Genomic DNA, 16,885 nt, shown 5'->3' with positions numbered 1-16,885 from the left:
GACTACGTTCTGCATGTTTGGGTTACGGGCTTACATTCCAACACGATCTCACCGTGGTGTTGATGTGCCCTTGTATCTTCCATTTTCCGCTGCTAAATAGTTGTTTTATTTCCAGCTAACCCGTGAGGTTATGCGAGTTGTAAGTACCCTTTTATATTCTGGATGATACGTTGTAATATTGAGACCTTTGTTCTATGATATTTCATCTTGAAACTGTGTGTGCTAGTGAGTCGATCCAGGGACTAGCACTAAAGCACAGGGATCGAACCCTTATAAGGGGGCGGTCGCTTCAGGATCAAAGTTTAGCACCGACTCCGATATGGCCGGATTGTCCGTCCAAGTGAGGGACCATGCCTAGCGAGTCTGTACAAGTGGTCTAATTTGTTTGGTGTGCTCAAGCCAGGAGCTAAAATGGACACGTTCCGCATAAAAGTTTAGCACCGACTCCGATTTGGCCAGATTGTTCGTCCTAGTGTGGGACCATCCCTACCGAGTCCGTTCGAGTGGTCTAGTCTTGTTTCACTTCGATGAGTAGCTTTGTTTGGTGTGCTCATCTTATAACGCAAAACGGACCCTTTCCGGATCAAAGTTTAGCAAATACTGCGATTTGGCCGGATTGTCCGTCCTAGTGAGGGACCATGCCTAGCGAGTCTGTACAAGTGGTCTAGTCTTGTTTCGCTTCAATGAGTAGCTTTGTTTGGTGTGCTCGTCTTATAACGCCAAACGGACCCTTTTCGGATCAAAGTTTACCACCGACTGCGTTCGGCCGGATTGTCCGTCCTAGTGAGGGACCAAGCCGGGCGAGTCTGGACAAGTGGTCTAGTCTTGTTTCGCTTCGATGAGTAGCTTTGTTTGGTGTGCTCATACTAGTAGCTAAAATGGAAACATTCCAGATCAAAGTTTAGCACCGACTCCGATTTGGCCGGATTGTCCGTCCTAGTGTGGGTCCATCCCTAGCGAGTCTGTTAAAGTGGTCTAGTATTGTTTCGCTTCGATGAGTAGCTTTGTTTCGTGTGCTCATCTTATAACGCCAAACGGACCCTTTACGGATCAAAGTTTAGCACCAACTGCGATTTGGCCGGATTGTCCGTCCTAGTGAGGGACCATGCCTAACCAGTCCGTACACGTTGTCTAGTCTTGTTTCACTTCGATGAGTAGCTTTGTTTAGTGTGCTCATGCTAGTAGCTAAAACGGACACGTTCCGGATCAAAGTTTAGCACCGACTCCGATTCCGCCGGATTGTCCGTCCTAGTGAGGTACCATGCCTAGCGAGTCTGTACAAGTGGTCTAGTCTTGTTTCGCTCCGATGAGTAGCTTTGTGTTCGTGTGCTCATCTTATAACGCCAAACGGACCCGTTCCGTATCAAAGTTTAGCACCGACTCCGATTTGGCCGGATTGTCCGTCCTAGTGAGGGGCCATGCCTAGCGAGTATGTACAAGTGGTCTAATTTGTTTGGTGTTCTCAAGCAAGTAGCTAAAATGGACACGTTCCGGATCAAAGTGTAGCACCGACTCCGATTTGGCCAGATTGTCCGTCCTAGTGTGGGACCATGCCTAGCGAGTCTTGTTTCGCTTCGATGAGTAGCTTTGTGTTTCTGTGCTCATCTTCTAACGCCAAACGGACCCGTTCCGTATCAAAGTCTAGCACCGACTCCGATTTGGCCGGATTGTCCGTCCTAGTGAGGGACAATGCCTAGCGAGTCTGTACAAGTGGTCTAATTTGTTTGGTGTTCTCAAGCCAGTAGCTAAAATGGACACGTTCCGGATCAAAGTTTAGTACCGACTCCGATTTGGCCAGATTGTCCGTCCTAGTGTGGGACCATCCCTATCGAGTCCGTTCAAGTGGTGTAGTCTTGTTTCGATTCGATGAGTAGCTTTGTTTGGTATGCTAATATTATAACGCAAAACGGACCCTTTTCGGATCCAAGTTTAGCACCGACTGCGATTTGGCCGGATTGTCCGTCCTAGTGAGGGACCAAGCCGAGCGAGTCTGGACAAGTGGTCTAGTGTTGTTTCGCTTTGAGGAGTAGCTTTGTTTGGTGTGCTCTTGCTAGTAGCTAAATTGGAAACGTTCCGGATCAAAGTTTAGCACCGACTGCGATTTGGCCGGATTGTCCGTCCTAGTGTGGGTCCATCCCTAGCAAGTCCGTTAAAGTGCTCTTGTCTTGTTTCGCTTCGATGAGTAGCTTTGTTTCGTGTGCTCATCTTATAACGCCAAACGGACCCTTTCCGGATCAAAGTTTAGCACCGACTGCGATTTGGACGAATTGTCCGTCCTAGTGAGGGACCATGCCTAGCGAGTCTGTACAAGTGGTCTAATTTGTTTGGTGTTCTCAAGCCAGTAGCAAAAATGGACACGTTCCGGATCAAAGTTTAGCACCGACTCCGATTTGGCCGGATTGTCCGTCCTAGTGTGGGACCATCCCTATCGAGTCCGTTCAAGTGGTCTAGTCTTGTTTCGAATCGATGAGTAGCTTTGTTTGGTGTGCTAATCTTATAACGCAAAACGGACCCTTTAAGGATCCAAGTTTAGCACCGACTGCGATTTGGCCGGATTGTCCGTCCTAGTGAGGGCCAAACCGAGCGAGTCTGGACAAGTGGTCTAGTCTTGTTTCGCTTCGATTAGTAGCTTTGTTTGGTGTGCTCATCTTATAACGCCAAACGGACCCGTTCCGTATCAAAGTTTAGCACCGACTCCGATTTGGCCAGATTGTCCGTCCTAGTGTGGGACCATCCGTATCGAGTCCGTTCAAGTGGTCTAGACTTGTTTCGATTCGATGAGTAGCTTTGTTTGGTGTGCTCATCTTATAACGCAAAACGGACCCTTTCCGGATCCAAGTTGAGCACCGAGTGTGATTTGGCCGGATTGTCCGTCCTAGTGAGGGCCAAGCCTAGCGAGTCTGGACAAGTGGTCTAGTCCTGTTTCGCTTCGATGAGTAGCTTGGTTTGGTGTGCTCCTGCTCGTAGCTAAAATGGAAACGTTCCAGATCAAAGTTTAGCACCGACTCCGATTTGGCCGGATTGTCCGTCCTTGTGTGGGTCAATCCCTAGTGAGTCCGTTAAAGTGGTCTAGTCTTGTTTCACTTCGATGAGTAGCTTTGTTTGGTGTGCTCATCTTATAACACCAAACGGACCCTTTTCGGATCAAAGTTTAGCACCGACTGCGATTTCGCCGGATTGTCCGTCCTAGTGAGGGACCAAGCCGAGCGAGTCTGGACAAGTGGTCTAGTGTTGTTTCGCTTCGATGAGGAGCTTTGTTTGGTGTGCTCATGCTCGTAGTTAAAATGGAAACGTTCCAGATCAAAGTTTAGCACCGACTCCGATTTGGCCGGATGGTCCGTCCAAGTGTGGGTCCAGCCCTAGCGAGTCCATTAAAGTGGTCTAGTCTTGTTTCGCTTCGATGAGTAGCTTTCTTTCGTGTGCTCATCTTATAACGCCAAACGGACCCTTTCCGGATCAAAGTTTAGCACCCACTGCGATTTCGCCGGATTGTCCGTCCTAGTGAGGGACCATGCCGAGCGAGTCTGGACAAGTGGTCTAGTCTTGTTTCGCTTCGACAAGTAGCTTTGTTGGGTGTGCTCATGCTAGTCGCTAAATTGGAAACGTTCTGGATCAAAGATTAGCACCGACTGCGATTTGGCCGGATTGTCCGTCCTAGTGTGGGTCCATCCCTAGCGAGTCCGTTAAAGTGGTCTAGTCTTGTTTCGCTTCGATGAGTAGCTTTGTTTCGTGTGCTCATCTTATAACGCCAAACAGACCCTTTCCGGATCAAAGTTTAGCACCGACTGCGATTTGGACGCATTGTCCGTCCTATTGAGGGACCATGCCTAGCCAGTCCGTACACGTTGTCTAGTCTTGTTTCACTTCCATGAGTAGCTTTGTTTAGTGTGCTCATGTAGTAGCTAAAACGGACACGTTCCGGATCAATGTTTAGCACCGACTCCGATTTGCACGGATTGTCCGTCCTAGTGAGGGACCATGCCTAGCGAGTCTGTACAAGAGGTCTAATTTTTTTGGTGTGCTCAAGCCTGTAGCTAAAATGGACACGTTCCGGATCTAAGTTTAGCACCGACTCCGATTTGGCCAGATTGTCCGTCCTAGTGTGGGACCATCCCTATCGAGTCCATTCAAGTGGTCTAGTCTTGTTTCGATTCGATGAGTAGCTTTGTTGATACGGGTGCGGGTGGCCCGATCTTTCGATGAGATTGGTAACTCTCGATTTGGGTAGGAGGCGACGTTGACGATCCGACTACGGCCTAGGAGGCAGCGCCTTAGCAATCGATACACCAACTCCAAAGGGTTATTGATCACGCGGGGGCACGATCAACCTGACCACGAAGGTCTTTGTTCCTGCAAGCAATCGAAGAACAAGCAAGAACAAGATAAATAGCGGATGCAATCTAAAATTGCGAATATACTATATCAAACCAATGTCTCAACGAGACGATAAGTTGGGGTTCCGAAAGCGGTAAAACAGGTGGTCTAACCGACACACGCGATTACACGAAGTAGTAGCGATGGCTAACTTTTAACTAAACAAAACCCAAGGCTCCTTAGGGGGGCTCATGGGGTATATAAAGGAGGAGGGAAACATATTTTCGTCCACCTTGAATAAGGAGTCCGAAATCCAACTCTATCTCTAACTTTCCTAACAAACCACAACTCTTTAGGAAACAGAAAAACAGATCCGTCAGCTTGTTTTGTCCGTCACGGTCAGCACGAGTCGAATCTCTTGATGGGACCAGATCCGTTGGAAAGGTCTTGTAATTACCTTTCCAACAAGTACTTGTTTGCTTGATTTGGACTCCGGATGCGGCCTGGGTGATTAAAACAAATTCGGGTCTCCTGGCAGCTCGGACCCGAATCGGATTCAACTTTAATTCGTGATATCTTTCTCTAGCAAGCTCCGAATCATGTGCCGTTTGATTTGTTGGAAAGTACACTTGAAATCCTTCCCTCTCAGCTGTATGAATGCTTGATTCTTGTTGGCCCTCCCATTCGCCTCCACCGTATCTCATCTTGACCTTGGACTTGAAAAGCTCGACAAGATGCCTACGTAATAAAACGAGACAAGATAGTAGTAGCTCCGCCTCTTCATAAGTATGACAATGAAAACAATTACTACTTGAATTCACCTGATTATAAATCTTGTCAAATATTATAGAATTGAGGGTACCAAATGTCGTATCCATGGTTAGCATGTCCATATCATTTGTTTGGCGTGCTCATCTTATAACGCAAAACGGACCCTTTCCGGATCCAAGTTTAGCACGGCCGGATTGTCCGTCCTAGTGAGGGCCAAGCCGAGCGAGTCTGGACAAGTGGTCTACTCTTGTTTCGCTTCGATGAGTAGCTTGGTTTGGTGTGCTCATCTTATAACGCCAAACGGACCCTTTTCGGATCAAAGTTTAGCACCGACTGCGATTTGGCCGGATTGTCCGTCCTAGTGAGGGACCAAGCCGAGCGAGTCTGGACAAGTGGTCTAGTCTTGTTTCGCTTCGATGAGTAGCTTTGTTTGGTGTGCTCATCTTATAACACCAAACGGACCCTTTTCAGATAAAAGTTTAGCACCGACTGCGATTTGGCCGGATTGTCCGTCCTAGTGAGGGACCAAGCCGAGCGAGTCTGCACAAGTGGTCGAGTCTTGTTTCGCTTCGATGAGTAGCTTTGTTTGGTGTGCTCATGCTCGTAGCTAAAATGGAAACGTTCTAGATCAAAGTTTAGCACCGACTCCGATTTGGCCGGATTGTCCGTCCTAGTGTGGGTCCATCCCTAGCGAGTCCGTTAAAGTGGTCTAGTCTTGTTTCGCTTCGATGAGTAGCTTTGTTTCGTGTGCTCATCTTATAACGCCAAACGGACTCTTTCCGGATCAAAGTTTAGGACCGACTGCGATTTGGCCGGATTGTCCGTCCTAGTGAGGGAGCATGCCGAGCGAGTCTGGACAAGTGGTCTAGTCTTCTTTCCCTTCGATGAGTAGCTTGGTTTGGTGTGCTCATGCTAGTAGCTAAATTGGAAACGTTCCGGATCAAAGTTTAGCACCGGCTGCGATTGGGCCGGATTGTCCGTCCTAGTGTGTGTCCATCCCTAGCGAGTCCGTTAAAGTGGTCTAGTCTTGTTTCGCTTCAATGAGTAGCTTTGTTTTGTGTGCTCATCTTATAACGCCAAACGGACCCTTTCCGGATCAAAGTTTAGCACCGACTGTGATTTGGCCGGATTGTCCGTCCTTGTGAGGGACCATGCCTAGCGAGTATATACAAGTGGTCTAGTATTGTTTCGCTTCTATGAGTAGCTTCGTTTGGTGTGCTTATCTTATAACGCAAAACGGACCCTTTCCGGATCAATGTTTAGCACGGACTGCGATTTGGCCTGATTGTCCGTCCTCGTGAGGGACCATGCCTAGCCAGTCCGTACAAGTTGTCTAGTCTTGTTTCACTTCGATGAGTAGGTTTGTTTCGTGTGCTCATGCTAGTAGCTAAAACGGACACGTTCCGGATCAAAGTTTAGCACCGTCTCCGATTTCGCCGGATTGTCCGTCCTAGTGTGGTACAAGTGGTCTAGTCTTGTTTCTCTTCGATGACTAGCTTTGTTTTGTGTGCTCATCTTATAACGCCAAACGAACCCGTTTCGTATCAAAGTTTAGCACCGACTCCGATTTGGCCGGATTGTCCGTCCTTGTGAGGGACCATGCCTAGCGTGTCTGTACAAGTGGTCTAATTTGTTTGGTGTGCTCAAGCTAGTAGCTAAAATGGACATGTTCCGGATCAAAGTTTAGCACCGACTCCGAGTTGGCCGGATTGTCTGTCCTAGTGAGGGACCATGCCTAGCGAGTCTATGCAAGTGGTCTAGTATTGTTTCTCTTCGATGAGTAGCTTCTTTTGGGGTGCTGATCTTCTAACGCCAGACGGACCCTTTCCGGATCAAAGTTTAGCACCGACTGCGATTTGGCCGGATTGTCCGTCCTAGTGAGGGACCATGCCTAGCCAGTCCGTACACGTCGTCTAGTCTTGTTTCGATTCGATGAGTTGCTTTGTTTAGTGTGCTCATGCTAGTAGCTAAAACGGACACGTTCCGGATCAAAATTTCGCACCAAATGCGATTTGGCCGGATTGTCCGTCCTCGTGAGGGACCCTGCCTAGCGAGTGTTTACAAGTGGTCTACTCTTGTTTTCGCTTCGATGTGTAGCTTGTTTTGTGTGCTCATCTTATTACGCCAAACGGACCCGTTCCGTATCAAAGTTTCGCACCGCTCCAATTTGGCCGGATTGTCCGTCCTAGTGAGAGACATGCCTATCGAGTCTGTACAAGCGGTCTAATTTGTTTGATGTGCTCAAGCCAGTAGCTTCGTTTGGTGTGCTCATCTTATAACGCCAAACGGACCCTTTCCGGATCAATGTTTAGCACCGACTGCGATTTGGCCTGATTGTCCGTCCTCGTGAGGGACCATGCCTAGCCAGTCCATACAAGTTGTCTAGTCTTGTTTCACTTTGATGAGTAGCTTTGTTTAGTGTGCTCATCCTAGTAGCTAAAACGGACACGTTCCGGATCAAAGTTTAGCACCGACTCCGATTTGGCCGGATTGTCCGTCCTTGTGAGGGACCATGCCTACCGTGTTTGTACAAGTGGTCTAATTTGTTTGGTGTGCTCAAGCCAGTAGCTAAAATGGACACGTTCCGGATCAAAGTTTAGTACCGACTACGATTTGGCCGGATTGTCCGTCCTAGTGAGGGACCATGCCTAGCGAGTCTACGCAAGTGGTCTAGTATTGTTTCGCTTCGATGAGTAGCTTCTTTTGGTGTGCTGATCTTCTAACGCCAAACGGACCCTTTCCGGATCAAAGTTTAGCACCGACTGCGATTTGGCCGGATTGTCCGTCCTAGTGAGGGACCATGCCTTGCCAGTCCGTACACGTTGTCTAGTCTTGTTTCGCTTTGATGAGTAGCTTTGTTTAGTGTGCTCATGCTAGTAACTAAAACGGACACGTTCCGGATCAAAGTTTAGCACCGACTCCGATTTGGCCGGATTGTCCGTCCTCGTGAAGCACCATGCCTAGCGAGTCTTTACAAGTGGTCTAGTCTTGTTTTCGCTTCGATGAGTAGCTTTGTTTTCTGTGCTCATCTTATAACGCCAAACGGACCCGTTCCGTATCAAAGTTTAGCAGCGACTCCGATTTGGCCGGATTGTCCGTCCTAGTGAGGGACCATGCCTAGCGAGTCTGTACAAGTGGTCTAGTCTTGTTTCGCTTCTATGAGTAGCTTTGTTTTGTGTGCTCATCTTATAACGCCAAATGGACCCGTTCCGTATCAAAGTTTCGCACCGCTCCCATTTGGCCGGATTGTCCGTCCTAGTGAGGGACATGCCTATCGAGTCTGTACAAGTGGTCTAATTTGTTTGGTGTGCTCAAGCCAGTAGCTAAAATGGACACGTTCCGGATCAAAGTTTAGCACCGACTCTGATTTGGCCAGATTGTCCGTCCTAGTGTGGGACCATCTCTAGCGCGTCCGTTCAAGTGGTCTAGTCTTGTTTCGCTGCGATGTGTAGCTTTGTTTTGTGTGCTCATCTTATAACGCAAAACGGACCCTTCCCGGATCAAAGTTTTGCACTGACTGCGATTTGGTCGGATTGTCCGTCCTAGTGTGGGTCCATCCCTAGCGAGTCCGTTAAAGTGGTCTAGTCCTCTTTCGCTTCGATGAGTAGCTTTGTTTGGTGTGCTCATCTTTTAACGCCAAATGGACTTTTCCGGATCAAAGTTTAGCACCGACTGCGGTTTGGCCGGATTGTCCGTCCTAGTGAGGGACAATGCCTAGCGAGTCTATACAAGTGGTCTAGTATTGTTTCGCTTCGATGAGTAGCTTTGTTTGGTGTGCTTATCTTATAACGCAAAACGGACCTTTTCCGGATCAAAGTTTAGCACCGACTCCGATTTGGCCGGATTGTCCGTCCTAGTGAGGGACCATGCCGAGCCAGTCTGGACAAGTGGTCTAGTCTTGTTTCGCCTCGATGAGTAGCTTTGTTTGGTGTGCTCATGCTAGTACCTAAAATGGCAACGTTCCGGATCAAAGTTTACCACCGACTCCGATTTGGCCGGATTGTCTGTCCTAGTGTGGGTCCATCCCTAGCGAGTCCGTTAAATTGGTCTAGTCTTGTTTCGCTTCGATGAGTAGCTTCGTTTGGTGTGCTCATCTTATAACGCCAAACGGACCCTTTCCGGATCAAAGTTTAGCACCGACTGTGATTTGGCCTGATTGTCCTTCCTCGTGAGGGACCATGCCTAGCCAGTCCATACAAATTGTCTTGTCTTGTTTCACTTCGATGAGTAGCTTTGTTTAGTGTGCTCATGCTAGTAGCTAAAACGGGCACGTTCCAGATCAAAGTTTAGCACCGATTCCGATTTGGCCGGATTGTGCGTCCTAGTGAGGTACCATGCCTAGCGAGTCTGTACAAGTGGTCTAGTCTTGTTTCGCTTCGATGAGTAGCTTTGTTTCGTGTGCTCATCTTATAACGCAAAATGGACCCTTTCTGGATCAAAGTTTAGCACGGACTGCGATTTGGCCTGTACAAGTCAGTTTGGGAAAGAAAAAAAAGGAAAGAAAGAATGAAAAAAAAGGAAAAAAAAGAGAGAAAGAGTTCGAGTCAGTTTCGGACCCGAGTCCGAGTAGAATTTTAGTTTCGGGTGGGTTTGACCCGTGTTCAGTAAAACGGGCGTATCTTTTGCGTACCAACTCGGATTTGGACGTTCTTGGACTTTTTGGAAAGCTGACGACGAGGCGCATCAGGAAATTTCCAGGGCGGAGCGCTGCACTTTGACCCTCAAATTCGGTTTGTAAGGTGGACTTTTGGAGCATCCAAGTTTCTGCATCCGTTTTCCGGCGTCGCTGCAGCCCGGTGTTTCTCAGCTTTCTCCACCGTCCGACATCCGTTTTGAGTGATCTTGCCCTTGCTGGAAAGCTTGTGTCGATACCCTTCTAACCTATATTTTTCCATATTTTTTTGAATTTTTCTTACTGCAGCCTTTGCTGTTCTTCGACAGACCCACGTACAGTTTTCCGGTCCTTCTTTTGCGTGAGTTTCTGGTGTTAAAAAAAAAAAAAGAAAAAAAAAGAAGCAAAGAATAAGAAGCCAAACAAAAGGCCACAAAAAGAAAAAAAAAGAAAAAAAAATCCCAGGGATTTACTTGTTGTGCCATCTTTTGATCTATCTATTCCTACCTTTTTCAGTATCTAGGCTTAGATTATTTCTGTAATTCGTTCTTAACGACTCCAGCAGCTAGGACTAGCATTAATGAGCATATTTTCAACTTTGCATTGCTGATTTGATTATTTGCTATTCCTTGCTACTCACAAAAGCCTCCAAGCTCCACAGATTCTACACCTAGGTTGGTTTGTTACCGAGGCATCGATACATTTAATCTTCGGAGGGCTTGGTCACGCCGCTGGCCATCACCTTCCTGTTTTGCATGGTAAGTACTTGTCAAAACTTGATTTTTAGCTTGAGAGTTGAGCGACTTGTAGCCACATCCTATTAGTTGATAGGAACATATTCCTGTGTTTTGTTTCTTGTCTTATACTAACCATGACAGGACTTACACGAAGGATGGAAAATAGGCCTATGCTATCAAGTGACCGACATGAGCGTTTTTCACCACCTCCATCCTCCTCGTCTCTTGTTGACATTGGCAAGGCAAAGGTATATCGCAATCCTTGTAATGTCAATAATTTTTTTGGACCTTTCTTTGATGGAAATAATGATGTTGAAGCTTATATTGATTGGGAAATAGCTCTAATTGAGCAATTCACATGCTTCCATGTACTAGATAGTCGTAAGGTTCAAATTGCTAGTAGTAAATTTACTTTTGCTGCTTTATCTTGGTGGAGTGAGATAGTTAGAGAAAACAAAATACCTCACACTTGGGTTGATATGAAGAAAATCATGAGAGAAAAATATGTTCCTTTTAATTATGCTAATAACTTGCGCTCACAGCTACGACGTTTGACACAAGATGATAAATCTGTTGATGATTACTACCATGAGTTCCAAGTTATAAGATTGCGGTCTGGTTTAGATGAAACCGAACAAAGAAAAATGGATAGATTTTATTGTGGGCTTAACTTTGATATTTCTTACATAATTGAATACGGAAAATACGTGTAACATCCCAATTTTCAAAATTCTTCATATGCATTGCATATCATAAGCATCATGTCACCCTTGCATCTGAACACTTTCAAAACCCTAAAGTTTTCCCAGAAAACCCTTTTGCAAAAATACTTTTATTTGGTTTTGCGCTTTGATCTTGCTCTTGACTATTTGCATTTTTAACCCATGAGGGTATTGTGATAAAAAGGGATTTAATGCATATATAAAGCTATCCCATAATTGGCTTTTGAAAGTATTTTGAAAAAAAATATTTTGATTCGATAGCTATAAGGGCCCTAAAAGCCATTTTATATGCAAATATATTTTTAAATATTTTATTTTGAGAAAATTCTTGCTCCAAAAGTTAGATCATATGAAAATATGATTTTACAAATTTTGTTGCATTTTATTTGGAGTGATTTGGAGCTCCGAATCAATTTTGAGGTTCGAAAACAGAAAATAGATAAAAGAAAAGGAAAAACCAAGGAAACCGGCTGAACCGGACCGCACCGACCGAACCGGACCGACCCGGTCAAACCGGACCGGACCGGACCAAACCGGACCGGCTCCGCCCGCCCGAGCCGCCCGCTCTCACTGACCGGTGGGACCCACGCGTCATCTTCAACCTCCGTCCGAAAAATCCGGCCACGCACGCCCGCGAACTGCCCACGAATCCGTTCCGATTTCTTCGCGCACGAACCACCAAATCCGAAACCCCGCGCGTCATATCGAAGCCCCCGAACTCCTCTACCAATTCCCCCAAACCTCTCGCCCAATTTCACATCGGTTAGGATTTAATTTCTCGCCGAAGTTCTTCACGGACGCCGCCGTTCTTCGCGTTTTTTTCGCCGCTCCGGTGAGCTTCTCCCATCCCCGGCCACCTTCCCGTTCTCCCCTCTCCCTAGCACATCCGGTGACGCGCTCGGTTTCGAGGTTGGACGCCGTCCGCGCACCACCGTTCGCCGCCCGTCTTCCCCGCCTCTGGCCGCCTGCGTGCCCCAAGCCGCCCGTGCTCCGCCCGCACCCGCGCGCCGCGCCGCGCGCCCGTGCTCCGCCCCGCGCCCGTGCGCCGCCCCCGCCGCTCGCCCGCGCCGCCCGCCCGCGCCGCCGCCGGCGAGCTTGTCCGCCGGGCGGAACCCTAAGCCCGGCCAATCCCGCGCTGCCACGTCGCAAGGATTTCTTTTCTTTTTTTCTTTTTTTTTTCGGCCGAAGTGGATAATACACTTTTGCAGAAAAGACCCTATAACTTCAAACCTTTATATCTTTTAAACCGTTTGTCCAAAATTTACGATCCACACCTTTCTGGAATCGTCGTATCGTGTAGAATATTTTGGCACTGTTTATTTTCAGTTTTGAATAACTTAGACAGTAGCTATTTACAGAATGGTGGTTTATGGTTTAAATTTCGAATGAATGGTTTCAAAATAGTTTTGAACATGTTATCTTGCTGTAAAATTATACAAACTTGTTCTCTATCCATTAGGACCAGAAAAGAAATTATTTTGTGTATAATCATGGCATGCAGGTTAAATATTGCTCTATGTTGCAAAAGCCGCACAATCTTTTGTTTTAAACCCTATTCATGTATCATGCATATTAATTACCACTTTGATGTTGTATAATCTGTCCAAATCTTTTGAGAGCCTTTTCAAAACAGAAACGAAACTTTGTACGTTAGAAGTAACCTTTGTGTGCATCATCTTGGCATATGCATCATGGCATGGTTTTTGTATTGAATGTTGTGTTTATTGTGTGTGTATCTTTTATTTTAGATTGTGTGGAGTGTATTTCTTGTTGTTGCGAAGAGTGTGAGAACTACCACAACCTTGGACAAGGCAAGTTCACTTTGATCATATCCCATCATTATTGTGGTTTTAAAATACTTATGCATTAGTGTTGTTGGTAGAGATGCATTGATAGGACTATTACTCGTACCTCTATGCTAGCTATAAATCCCAGGTAGTATAGTTTACCCTCGCCATCACCCTGCTACCAAATTGCCATCGATTGTAGTTTGAATGCTAAGCTATGGTAGTATCGTGAGGGAAATAACTACATTATGATATTGTTATGCCTTTGGCTATATGAAATGTTTTGTTAGATGTAAGGCAAAACAACTAATTCAATGAACCGTCCTGGGTGGGCTGCTTTGAGGATTTTGAGGATTAGCGGCGTCAGGTCCATTTCTATGGGTCCCTCTGAGTCGAGTTCCTGTGGATTCAGGAATGGATCGTCCATGGACGTCTCTCCCGTGGATTTGGGGAGCGCCTACGTTGCAAATGTGGAATGCCACCTGGGGTAACCGAGACTGGACTAGTTTCCTATTTAGAAGCTTCTAGTACAACCACAATGCTATATGGGCTCTGGCGAGACAAGAGTAAGTTGTATGAACCTAGACCCGAGGAATTGTACTGAGTTAGCCGTGTAGGGGGAGCGTGATTCTCTCGTGGTTTAGGGAATTACCTCTGAAAATCTCGTAATCGATGCCGTTGCTACTCTACCCTGAGGACAGCAAGGGATTAACACGTCGGTTTCTTGTGGGGAATGTGTACAAACTCTCGAGAGCGTCAAAACTAAGTACTTAGCCGTGTCCCCGGCAACGGACAATTTGAGCAACTAGATGTGGAGCTGTAAGGAAAGTCTCACTCATTCCAATTTCTTAAATAAAATGAATGGTTTGAACAGGGTAGGAGCACTTGAAGAATCCACTTCAATGTATTCTAGGTTAATAGGAGCATGGGTGTGTCTACCCCGTGTCCATTAGTTAACATTATTATAACATTCCTTTGTAGTAGGGTAATTTATGTTCTGCTTCCACGCAAATAGCCTGAACTCCACTTTGCCACATTATGCATATACTTGGTAGGTTCTGTTATAACTCCTAGTGAATCTTGCCAATACATTCAATGTATTGACCCTAGCGGCTGCATCTTTTAATGATGCAGGAAGCTCCGACGACGAGTAAGATGTACGTTCTGTTTGTTGGGTTACGGGCCTACATTCCAACACACTCTCACCGTGGTGTTGATGTGCCCTTGTACCTTTCGCTTTCCGCTGCTAAACAGTTGTTTTCTTTCCAGCTAACCCGTGAGGTTATGCGAGTTGTAAGTACCTTTTTTTTTAAATTCTGGATGATTCGTTGCAATATTGAGACCTTTGTTCTATGATATTACATCTTGAAACTGTGTGTGCTAGTGAGTCGATCCAGGGACTAGCACTAAAGCACAGAGATCGAACCCTTGTAAGGGGGCGGTCGCTTCAATACGACTCTTTATTGTGTTTGCTTAATCTTGCTCATGAAGCGGAGAGGAAATTGGAGAGAAGGTGTACTAGAAACGTGTTGAGCCTACAAGGTAATGATAAAGATGATTGTGTTGCTGAACAAAATATGACATGTGATGAAATAAATGAGATACCTGTTGAATTTTCTGCACCATGTGAAATTGTTGATTTATATGCTGATTTGAGTGCACCTACTGCTGAAATTAATTCTTCTAATGATTTGAGTGCACATATTAATTTTGATATTGATGAGAATGAATCATGTGAGGAAATAACTAATGTTTTGGGAGAAACATGTGATGTAGATAAATTTGGTTTAGGTTGTGTCGAGTTAATTACACATGGAGTGATTGAGAATGATCCACCCATTAATTCTTTGTGTTATATTGCACTTGATAGTCCCCCCATGTATTTGTCGCATGCAATGGATAAACTGTGTGAGTTAACAATTTTGAAATCTTTTGCTGTTCATGGATACGCAATTTATTTAATTGGACAACATGATGTGAACAATAACATGTTGGTGCATGAGATTTGCATTACTTGTGATAATTTTCCTCTCTTGGGAGAAAAGAAATTTTTGCACATGCTTAATCATGTTGATAGGACCTCCAATATAGGTGTTGATTATTTGCCAAATAGTTATTTACATGCTTGTTTGAATATTAGTGCTTTGACTTGCTCTAAATTTCAGCATATTGTAGTAACTAATTTGGATACTATTCATTACTATTCTCCAATGTTGGGATGGTGTAATGGTGAGCGGTGCAAACCAAATACAAGAAATCGTTTCGCTTATAAATGCAAACAATATTGTCAATCTTCTTGCTGGAATGTTATTCATCATGATTGTTTTACTAATTATCTCATAGACTTTGTTATAAAAGATTAATTGTGCAAGAAAGGAGATGTATAAAGATGGATGACATATACATATACCATGCACACACTTTGTCTATTTTGTCAGTCTCATTACAGCACAAACGACGCCGAGGACGGCTTTCCTTTCAAGAAAGGGAGGATGATATGGACATGCTAACCATGGATACGACCTTTGGTACCCTCAATTCTATAATATTTGACAAGATTTATAATCAGGTGAATTCAAGTAGTAATTGTCTTCATTTTCATATTTATGAAGAGGCGGAGCTACTACTATCTTGTCTCGTTTTATTACGTAGGCATCTTGTCGAGCTTTTGAAATCCAAGGTCAAGATGAGATACGATGGAGGCGAACGGGAGGGCCAACAAGAATCAAGCATCCATACAGCTGAGAGAGAAGGTTTCAAGTGTACTTTCCAACAAATCAAACGGCATATGATTCGGAGCTTGCTAGAGAAAGATATCACGAATTAAAGTTGAATCCGATTCGGGTCCGAGCTGTCATGAGACCCGAATTTGTTTTAATCACCCAGGCCGCATCCGGAGTCCAAATCAAGCAAACAAGTACTTGTTGGAAAGGTAATTACAAGACCTTTCCAATGGATCTGGCCCCATCAAGAGATTCGACACGTGCTGACCGTGACGGACAAAACAAGCTGACGGATCTGTTTTTCTGTTTCCTAAAGAGTTGTAGTTTGTTAGGAAAGTTAGAGATAGAGTTGGATTTCGGCCTCCTTACACAAGGTGGACGAAAATATCTCTCCCTCCTCCTTTATATACCCCATGAGCCCCCCTAAGGAGCCTTGGGTTTTGATTAGATAAAGTTTATCCATCTTTGCTACTTTCGTGTAATCGCGTGTGTCGGTTAGACCACCTGTTTTACCGTCATCAAGACTCCAACTTATCGTCTCGTTGAGACATTGGTTTGATATAGTATATTCGCAATTTTAGATTGCATCTGCTATTTATCTTGTTCTGGCTTGTTCTTCGATTGCTTGCAGGAACAAAGACCTTCGTGGTCAGGTTGATCGTGCCCCCGCGTGATCAATAACCCTCTGGAGTTGGTGTATCGATTGCTAAGGCGCTGCCTCCTAGGCCGTAGTCGGATCGTCAACGTCACCTCCTACCCAAATCGAGAGTTATCAATCTCATCGAAAGATCGGGCCACCCCGACCCACATCACGTCTTGGATCGGGTCTGCCTCTCAGCTGTGTCCAATATCCTGATCGGTTTCTCCTCATATGTGAGGTCACTCTGCAATTGGACTTCTTCTAGAGGTATCGTATCCCTCAGGGGTGTGTCGGCCATCTCGGGGTGACACTTCTTCAGTTGCGATACGTGGAAGACGTTGTGGACATTGGACAGTGTTTCCGGCAAATCCAACTTGTAGGCTACCTCTCCTTGTCGCGACAAGATCTTGAAAGGTCCAATGAAACGGGGTGCTAGTTTCCCTTTTATACCAAATCTCTTTACCCCGCGTATCGGTGAAACTCTGAGATACGCTCTGTCTTCAGCCTCGTTGATACGGGTGCGGGTGGCCCGATCTTTCGATGAGATTGATAACTCTCGATTTGGGTAGGAGGTGACGT

Source organism: Brachypodium distachyon, chromosome 5 (assembly GCF_000005505.3).
Source record: "Brachypodium distachyon strain Bd21 chromosome 5, Brachypodium_distachyon_v3.0, whole genome shotgun sequence".
NCBI classification, from domain to species: domain Eukaryota; kingdom Viridiplantae; phylum Streptophyta; class Magnoliopsida; order Poales; family Poaceae; genus Brachypodium; species Brachypodium distachyon.
The sequence above is the reverse complement of the archived record's forward strand: the minus strand, read 5'-3'. Positions refer to the sequence as shown.